Here is a 10,852-nt window from a genome sequence, read left to right as displayed (position 1 = left end):
AATCGGATTCCGACGAGAATTCCGATGATGTTATAGAAATTACCCCAACTGAATTTAAAAAGGCAAAAGAAAATAATAAGGGAAAGGGCATAAAAATAGAGAAATCTAATTCCAACCCCGATAAACTTTATATGTATCGTCAACCCCCGAAGTCCTTAAGTTGTAACAATGACCCGGGAACCTCTAAACCACCAGGTTTTTCTAAACCAATGTGGACAACGACGGCTCGTATTAGGGGAACATCATATATCCCTAGAAACTTGGCAAAACGAACCAAAACCGAAGAAGAAGAAGAAACGAGCGAGTCGGAATAAGATAGTTGTATTCGTGTGGTGTAATATATGTAATATAGTGTTCTTATGCTTTATGATATATGTAAAAATTGCTTGTATTAATAAGTATTTTTTTATGAAACTAACTCTTGTCTATTTTACAGTTTAAAAACACAAAATGGATAGACAACCCAATATTTTAAGAGACCTACCCGGAGACATGATTGATGAAATCTTGTCTAGAGTCGGCCAGAATTCTTCGGCACAACTATTTAAGGCGAGATCAGTTTGTAAGACATTCGAAGAACGTTCCAAGAATGTCTTGGTTTATAAGAGACTTTCGTTTGAAAGATGGGGGATATCACATTGGGAAACCCATAAGTTACGATGTGTTTACTTTGACGCATATATTGCGGGGAACCCAAATGCTATTTTACGCAACGGGTTAAGAAATTATTTTGACTCAATATATCCGAATATTGGACTTCGTGATTTAGAAAAAGCGGCTAACATGCAACATAAAGAAGCATGTTATGCTTACGGATTAGTAATGTTCGCTTCTCACCAAAGTGAGAACAAGAACATCGGGCTACAACTATTAAACAAAACGTTTCCACAAGTGACGGAGTCGGTAATTGGGGTAAGAAATGAGGTTTTTAGATTATTACGGGACTGTTGGACATTACGTAACCCTCGTCCCTTTGATGACGTTACAACACGCTGTCTTATCAACGGCCATAACGGTTATGTTGCACAAGACCAAGGATGGGAAGTAGTCCTAGTAAAACCAGAATGCATGACTTGTTTCTGGACGTATGAATTACGTGTCTTTATTGCCTTTGCCGAACGACTTGTGTACTAGCTAGAATTGTCTTCACAACTATCTTGTATCAAAGTTATTGTGTGCTATATTTCATGCTTTATGTAAAATAAGCGGTATTGTAAGTTTGTAAAATATTGTATAAAAGTTTGAACGCGAAATATTATTACAATCAGTTTTTCATATAGAATTGTAGTAGTTGAATTGTATATTAGCTACTAAGTATGAACTTAACGGGTAGGTACTACCCGAATTTAAACTTATAAAACGCTAATATGAAGAAAAAGCTTTTATAAATGAGTTCATATTATGCTACGAAATACTATTAACTACTCTTAATATTCTGTATGATTAACTTGTTCCATTTAACTATTTTGAAGGAAATGGCACCGACTACTCGACACACCGTGAATATGAATGAAGAGGAATTCCGTACTTTTCTAGCTTCAAACATAGCCGCAGTACAGGCTGCGCTACATACCAACAATAACCTTGGATCTAGCAGTACAGGAAATCGTGTAGGATGCACCTACAAAGAATTCACTGCCTGCAAACCTTTGGAATTTGATGGAACCGAAGGACCGATCGGATTGAAACGGTGGACCGAGAAGGTTGAATCGGTGTTTGCCATAAGTAAGTGTACTGAAGAGGACAAAGTGAAGTACGCTACGCATACCTTCACAGGTTCTGCGTTAACATGGTGGAATACCTATCTAGAGCAAGTGGGACAAGATGATGCGTACGCACTACCGTGGTCAGCATTCAAGCACTTGATGAACGAGAAGTACCGTCCCAGAACCGAGGTCAATAAGCTCAAGACAGAACTTAGAGGGTTACGAACCCAAGGATTTGATATTACCACGTACGAAAGATGATTCACAGAATTGTGCCTATTGTGTCCGGGAGCATTCGAAGATGAGGAAGAGAAGATCGACGCGTTTGTGAAAGGATTACCAGAAAGAATCCAAGAAGATATAAGTTCACACGAGCCCGCCTCCATACAACAGGCATGTAGAATGGCTCACAAACTAGTGAACCAGATTGAAGAAAGAATTAAAGAACAGACTGCTGAAGAGGCCAATGTGAAGCAAGTCAAAAGAAAGTGGGAGGAAAACGGTGATAAGAATCACCAATACAACAACAACAGTAATTACAACAATAATCGCAACAATTATCCCAACAATCGCAACATCAATCGCAACTACAACAAACGGCCCAACAACAACAACAACAACAACAACAACAGCAACTACAACAATCATCCCAACAACAATAATAACCGCAACAACAACAACAATCAGAAGCAGCTATGCCAAAGGTGTGAAAAGAATCACTCGGGGTTCTGCACCAAATTTTGCAACAAGTGTAAAAGAAATGGTCATAGCGCGGCGAAGTGTGAGGTCTACGGACCAGGGGCTAATAGAACGAAAGGAACAAATGGTGTCGGAACGAGTAATGGCGGAGCAAGTAGTGTCGGAGCAAGTTATGCCAATGTAGTTTGTTATAAATGTGGAAAACCAGGCCACATTATTAGAAATTGCCCGAACCAGGAGAACACGAATGGACAAGGCCGTGGAAGAGTTTTCAATATTAATGCGATAGAGGCACAGGAAGACCCGGAGCTTGTTACGGGTACGTTTCTTATTGACAATAAATCTGCTTACGTTTTATTTGATTCGGGTGCGGATAGAAGCTATATGAGTAGAGATTTTTGTGCTAAATTAAGTTGTCCATTGACGCCTTTGGATAGTAAATTTTTACTCGAATTAGCAAATGGTAAATTAATTTCAGCAGATAATATATGTCGGAATAGAGAAATTAAACTGGTTAGCGAAACATTTAAGATTGATTTGATACCAGTAGAGTTAGGGAGTTTTGATGTGATAATCGGTATGGACTGGTTGAAAGAAGTGAAGGCGGAGATCGTTTGTTACAAAAATGCAATTCGCATTATACGAGAAAAAGGAAAACCCTTAATGGTGTACGGAGAAAAGGGCAACACGAAGCTACATCTTATTAGTAATTTGAAGGCACAAAAACTAATAAGAAAAGGTTGCTATGCTGTTCTAGCACACGTCGAGAAAGTACAAACTGAAGAAAAGAGCATCAATGATGTTCCCATTGCAAAAGAATTTCCCGATGTATTTCCGAAAGAATTACCGGGATTACCCCCACATCGATCCGTTGAATTTCAAATAGATCTTGTACCAGGAGCTGCACCAATAGCTCGTGCTCCTTACAGACTCGCACCCAGCGAGATGAAAGAACTGCAAAGCGAATTACAAGAACTTTTAGAGCGTGGTTTCATTCGACCAAGCACATCACCGTGGGGAGCTCCTGTTTTGTTTGTCAAGAAGAAAGATGGTACATTCAGGTTGTGTATCGACTACCGAGAGTTGAACAAACTTACCATCAAGAACCGCTACCCACTACCGAGAATCGACGACTTATTTGATCAACTACAAGGCTCGTCTGTTTATTCAAAGATTGACTTACGTTCCGGGTATCATCAAATGCGGGTGAAAGAAGATGATATTCCAAAGACTGCTTTCAGAACACGTTACGGTCATTACGAGTTTATGGTCATGCCATTTAGTTTAACTAATGCACCAGCTGTGTTCATGGACCTTATGAACCGAGTGTGTGGACCATACCTTGACAAGTTTGTCATTGTTTTCATTGATGACATACTTATTTACTCAAAGAATGACCAAGAACACGGTGAACATTTGAGAAAGGTGTTAGAAGTATTGAGGAAGGAAGAATTGTACGCTAAGTTTTCAAAGTGTGCATTTTGGTTGGAAGAAGTTCAATTCCTCGGTCACATAGTGAACAAAGAAGGTATTAAGGTGGATCCGGCAAAGATAGAAACTGTTGAAAAGTGGGAAACCCCGAAAACTCCAAAACACATACGCCAGTTTTTAGGACTAGCTGGTTACTACAGAAGGTTCATCCAAGACTTTTCCAGAATAGCAAAACCCTTGACTGCATTAACGCATAAAGGGAAGAAATTTGAATGGAATGATGAACAAGAGAAAGCGTTTCAGTTATTGAAGAAAAAGCTAACTACGGCACCTATATTGTCATTGCCTAAAGGGAATGATGATTTTGTGATTTATTGCGATGCATCAAAGCAAGGTCTCGGTTGTGTATTAATGCAACGAACGAAGGTGATTGCTTATGCGTCTAGACAATTGAAGATTCACGAACAAAATTATACGACGCATGATTTGGAATTAGGCGCGGTTGTTTTTGCATTAAAGACTTGGAGGCACTACTTATATGGGGTCAAAAGTATTATATATACCAACCACAAAAGTCTTCAACAAATATTTAATCAGAAACAACTGAATATGAGGCAGCGTAGGTGGATTGAATTATTGAATGATTACGACTTTGAGATTCGTTACCACCCGGGGAAGGCAAATGTGGTAGCCGATGCCTTGAGCAGGAAGGACAGAGAACCCATTCGAGTAAAATCTATGAATATAATGATTCATAATAACATTACTACTCAAATAAAGGAGGCGCAACAAGGAGTTTTAAAAGAGGGAAATTTAAAGGATGAAATACCCAAAGGATCGGAGAAGCATCTTAATATTCGGGAAGACGGAACCCGGTATAGGGCTGAAAGGATTTGGGTACCAAAATTTGGAGATATGAGAGAAATGGTACTTAGAGAAGCTCATAAAACCAGATACTCAATACATCCTGGAACGGGGAAGATGTACAAGGATCTCAAGAAACATTTTTGGTGGCCGGGTATGAAAGCCGATGTTGCTAAATACGTAGGAGAATGTTTGACGTGTTCTAAGGTCAAAGCTGAGCATCAGAAACCATCAGGTCTACTTCAACAACCCGAAATCCCGGAATGGAAATGGGAAAACATTACCATGGATTTCATCACTAAATTGCCAAGGACTGCAAGTGGTTTTGATACTATTTGGGTAATAGTTGATCGTCTCACCAAATCAGCACACTTCCTACCAATAAGAGAAGATGACAAGATGGAGAAGTTAGCACGACTGTATTTGAAGGAAGTCGTCTCCAGACATGGAATACCAATCTCTATTATCTCTGATAGGGATGGCAGATTTATTTCAAGATTCTGGCAGACATTACAGCAAGCATTAGGAACTCGTCTAGACATGAGTACTGCCTATCATCCACAAACTGATGGGCAGAGCGAAAGGACGATACAAACGCTTGAAGACATGCTACGAGCATGTGTTATTGATTTCGGAAACAGTTGGGATCGACATCTACCGTTAGCAGAATTTTCCTACAACAACAGCTACCATTCAAGCATTGAGATGGCGCCGTTTGAAGCACTTTATGGTAGAAAGTGCAGGTCTCCGATTTGTTGGAGTGAAGTGGGGGATAGACAGATTACGGGTCCGGAGATTATACAAGAAACTACCGAGAAGATCATCCAAATTCAACAACGGTTGAAAACCGCCCAAAGTCGACAAAAGAGCAACGCTGACATTAAAAGAAAAGATATAGAATTTGAAATTTGAGAGATGGTCATGCTTAAAGTTGCACCTTGGAAAGGCGTTGTTCGATTTGGTAAACGAGGGAAATTAAATCCAAGGTATATTGGACCATTCAAGATTATTGATCGTGTCGGACCAGTAGCTTACCGACTAGAGTTACCTCAACAACTCGCGGCTGTACATAACACTTTCCACCTCTCGAATTTAAAGAAATGTTTTGCTAAAGAAGATCTCACTATTCCGTTAGATGAAATCCAAATCAACGAAAAACTTCAATTCATCGAAGAACCCGTCGAAATAATGGATCGTGAGGTTAAAAGACTTAAGCAAAACAAGATACCAATTGTTAAGGTTCGATGGAATGCTCGTAGAGGACCCGAGTTCACCTGGGAGCGTGAAGATCAGATGAAGAAGAAATACCCGCATCTATTTCTAGAAGATTCGTCAACACCTTCAACAGCTTAAAATTTCGGGACGAAATTTATTTAACGGGTAGGTACTGTAGTGACCCGAACTTTTCCATGTTTATATATATTAATTGAGATTGATATTTACATGATTAAATGTTTCCAACATGTTAAGCAATCAAACTTGTTAAGACTTGATTAATTGAAATATGTTTCATATAGACAATTGACCACCCAAGTTGATCGGTGATTCACGAACGTTAAAACTTGTAAAAACTATATGATGACATATATATGGATATATATATATATAGTTAACATGATACTATGATAAGAAAACATATCATAAAGTATATTAACAATGAACTACATATGTAAAAACAAGACTACTAACTTAATGATTTTTAAACGAGACATATATGTAACGATTATCGTTGTAAAGACATTTAATGTATATATATCATATTAAGAGATATTCATACATGATAATATCATGATAATATAATAATTTAAAATCTCATTTGATATTATAAACATTGAGTTAACAACATTTAACAAGATCGTTAACCTAAAGGTTTCAAAACAACACTTACATGTAACGACTAACGATGACTTAACGACTCAGTTAAAATGTATATACATGTAGTGTTTTAATATGTATTTATACACTTTTGAAAGACTTCAATACACTTATCAAAATACTTCTACTTAACAAAAATGCTTACAATTACATCCTCGTTCAGTTTCATCAACAATTCTACTCGTATGCACCCGTATTCGTACTCGTACAATACACAGCTTTTAGATGTATGTACTATTGGTATATACACTCCAATGATCAGCTCTTAGCAGCCCATGTGAGTCACCTAACACATGTGGGAACCATCATTTGGCAACTAGCATGAAATATCTCATAAAATTATAAAAATATGAGTAATCATTCATGACTTATTTACATGAAAACAAAATTACATATCCTTTATATCTAATCCATACACCAACGACCAAAAACACCTACAAACACTTTCATTCTTCAATTTTCTTCATCTAATTGATCTCTCTCAAGTTCTATCTTCAAGTTCTAAGTGTTCTTCATAAATTCCAAAAGTTCTAGTTTCATAAAATCAAGAATACTTTCAAGTTTGCTAGCTCACTTCCAATCTTGTAAGGTGATCATCCAACCTCAAGAAATCTTTGTTTCTTACAGTAGGTTATCATTCTAATACAAGGTAATAATCATATTCAAACTTTGGTTCAATTTCTATAACTATAACAATCTTATTTCAAGTGATGATCTTACTTGAACTTGTTTTCGTGTCATGATTCTGCTTCAAGAACTTCGAGCCATCCAAGGATCCATTGAAGCTAGATCCATTTTTCTCTTTTCCAGTAGGTTTATCCAAGGAAATTAAGATAGTAATGATGTTCATAACATCATTCGATTCATACATATAAAGCTATCTTATTCGAAGGTTTAAACTTGTAATCACTAGAACATAGTTTAGTTAATTCTAAACTTGTTCGCAAACAAAAGTTAATCCTTCTAACTTGACTTTTAAAATCAACTAAACACATGTTCTATATCTATATGATATGCTAACTTAATGATTTAAAACCTGGAAACACGAAAAACACCGTAAAACCGGATTTACGCCGTCGTAGTAACACCGCGGGCTGTTTTGGGTTAGTTAATTAAAAACTATGATAAACTTTGATTTAAAAGTTGTTATTCTGAGAAAATGATTTTTATTATGAACATGAAACTATATCCAAAAATTATGGTTAAACTCAAAGTGGAAGTATGTTTTCTAAAATGGTCATCTAGACGTCGTTCTTTCGACTGAAATGACTACCTTTACAAAAACGACTTGTAACTTATTTTTCTGACTATAAACCTATACTTTTTCTGTTTAGATTCATAAAATAGAGTTCAATATGAAATCATAGCAATTTGATTCACTCAAAACGGATTTAAAATGAAGAAGTTATGGGTAAAACAAGATTGGATAATTTTTCTCATTTTAGCTACGTGAAAATTGGTAACAAATCTATTCCAACCATAACTTAATCAACTTGTATTGTATATTATGTAATCTTGAGATACCATAGACACGTATACAATGTTTCGACCTATCATGTCGACACATCTATATATATTTCGGAACAACCATAGACACTCTATATGTGAATGTTGGAGTTAGCTATACAGGGTTGAGGTTGATTCCAAAATATATATAGTTTGAGTTGTGATCAATACTGAGATACGTATACACTGGGTCGTGGATTGATTCAAGATAATATTTATCGATTTATTTCTGTACATCTAACTGTGGACAACTAGTTATAGGTTACTAACGAGGACAGCTGACTTAATAAACTTAAAACATCAAAATATATTAAAAGTGTTGTAAATATATTTTGAACATACTTTAATATATATGTATATATTGTTATAGGTTCGTGAATCAACAGTGGCCAAGTCTTACTTCCCGACGAAGTAAAAATCTGTGAAAGTGAGTTATAGTCCCACTTTTAAAATCTAATATTTTTGGGATGAGAATACATGCAGGTTTTATAAATGATTTACAAAATAGACACAAGTACGTGAAATTACATTCTATGGTTGAATTATCAAAATCGAATATGCCCCTTTTTATTAAGTCTGGTAATCTAAGAATTAGGGAACAGACACCCTAATTGACGCGAATCCTAAAGATAGATCTATTGGGCCTAACAAACCCCATCCAAAGTACCGGATGCTTTAGTACTTCGAAATTTATATCATATCCGAAGGGTGTCCCGGAATGATGGGGATATTCTTATATATGCATCTTGTTATTGTCGGTTACCAGGTGTTCACCATATGAATGATTTTTATCTCTATGTATGGGATGTGTATTGAAATATGAAATCTTGTGGTCTATTGTTACGATTTGATATATATAGGTTAAACCTATAACTCACCAACATTTTTGTTGACGTTTAAAGCATGTTTATTCTCAGGTGAATATTAAGAGCTTCCGCTGTTGCATACTAAAATAAGGACAAGATTTGGAGTCCATGTTTGTATGATATTGTGTAAAAACTGCATTCAAGAAACTGATTTCGATGTAACATATTTGTATTGTAAACCATTATGTAATGGTCGTGTGTAAACAGGATATTGTAGATTATCATTATTTGATAATCTACGTAAAGCTTTTTAAACCTTTATTTATGAAATAAAGGTTATGGTTTGTTTCAAAAATGAATGCAGTCTTTGAAAAACGTCTCATATAGAGGTCAAAACCTCGCAACGAAATCAATTAATATGGAACGTTTTTAATCAATAAGAACGGGACATTTCAGTCTGTTCCCTAATTCTTAGATTACCAGACTTAATAAAAAGGGGCATATTCGATTTTGATAATTCAACCATAGAATGTAGTTTCACGTACTTGTGTCTATTTTGTAAATCATTTATAAAACCTGCATGTATTCTCATACCAAAAATATTAGATTTTAAAAGTGGGACTATAACTCACTTTCACAGATTTTTACTTCGTCGGGAAGTAAGACTTGGCCACTGGTTGATTCACGAACCTATAACAATATATACATATATATCAAAGTATGTTCAAAATATATTTACAACACTTTTAATATATTTTGATGTTTTAAGTTTATTAAGTCAGCTGTCCTCGTTAGTAACCTATAACTAGTTGTCCACAGTTAGATGTACAGAAATAAATCGATAAATATTATCTTGAATCAATCCACGACCCAGTGTATACGTATCTCAGTATTGATCACAACTCAAACTATATATATTTTGGAATCAACCTCAACCCTGTATAGCTAACTCCAACATTCACATATAGAGTGTCTATGGTTGTTCCGAAATATATATAGATGTGTCGACATGATAGGTCGAAACATTGTATACGTGTCTATGGTATCTCAAGATTACATAATATACAATACAAGTTGATTAAGTTATGGTTGGAATAGATTTGTTACCAATTTTCACGTAGCTAAAATGAGAAAAATTATCCAATCTTGTTTTACCCATAACTTCTTCATTTTAAATCCATTTTGAGTGAATCAAATTGCTATGGTTTCATATTGAACTCTATTTTATGAATCTAAATAGAAAAATTATAGGTTTATAGTCGGAAAAATAAGTTACAAGTCGTTTTTGTAAAGGTAGTCATTTCAGTCGAAAGATCGACGTCTAGATGACCATTTTAGAAAACATACTTCCACTTTGAGTTTAACCATAATTTTTGGATATAGTTTCATGTTCATAATAAAAATCATTTCTCAGAATAACAACTTTTAAATCAAAGTTTATCATAGTTTTTAATTAACTAACCCAAAACAGCCCGCGGTGTTACTACGACGGCGTAAATCCGGTTTTACGGTGTTTTTCGTGTTTTCAGGTTTTAAATCATTAAGTTAGCATATCATATAGATATAGAACATGTGTTTAGTTGATTTTAAAAGTCAAGTTAGAAGGATTAACTTTTGTTTGCGAACAAGTTTAGAATTAACTAAACTTTGTTCTAGTGATTACAAGTTTAAACCTTCGAAAAAGATAGCTTTATATGTATGAATCGAATGATGTTATGAACATCATTACTACCTTAAGTTCCTTGGATAAACCTACTGGAAAAGACAAAAATGGATCTAGCTTCAACGGATCCTTGGATGGCTCGAAGTTCTTGAAGCAGAATCATGACACGAAAACAAGTTCAAGTAAGATCATCACTTGAAATAAGATTGTTATAGTTATAGAAATTGAACCAAAGTTTGAATATGATTATTACCTTGTATTAGAATTATAACCTACTGTAAGAAACAAAGATTTCTTGAGGT

The sequence above is a fragment of the Rutidosis leptorrhynchoides genome, chromosome 7, assembly GCF_046630445.1.
Source record: "Rutidosis leptorrhynchoides isolate AG116_Rl617_1_P2 chromosome 7, CSIRO_AGI_Rlap_v1, whole genome shotgun sequence".
NCBI lineage: Eukaryota > Viridiplantae > Streptophyta > Magnoliopsida > Asterales > Asteraceae > Rutidosis > Rutidosis leptorrhynchoides.
The sequence above is the reverse complement of the archived record's forward strand: the minus strand, read 5'-3'. Positions refer to the sequence as shown.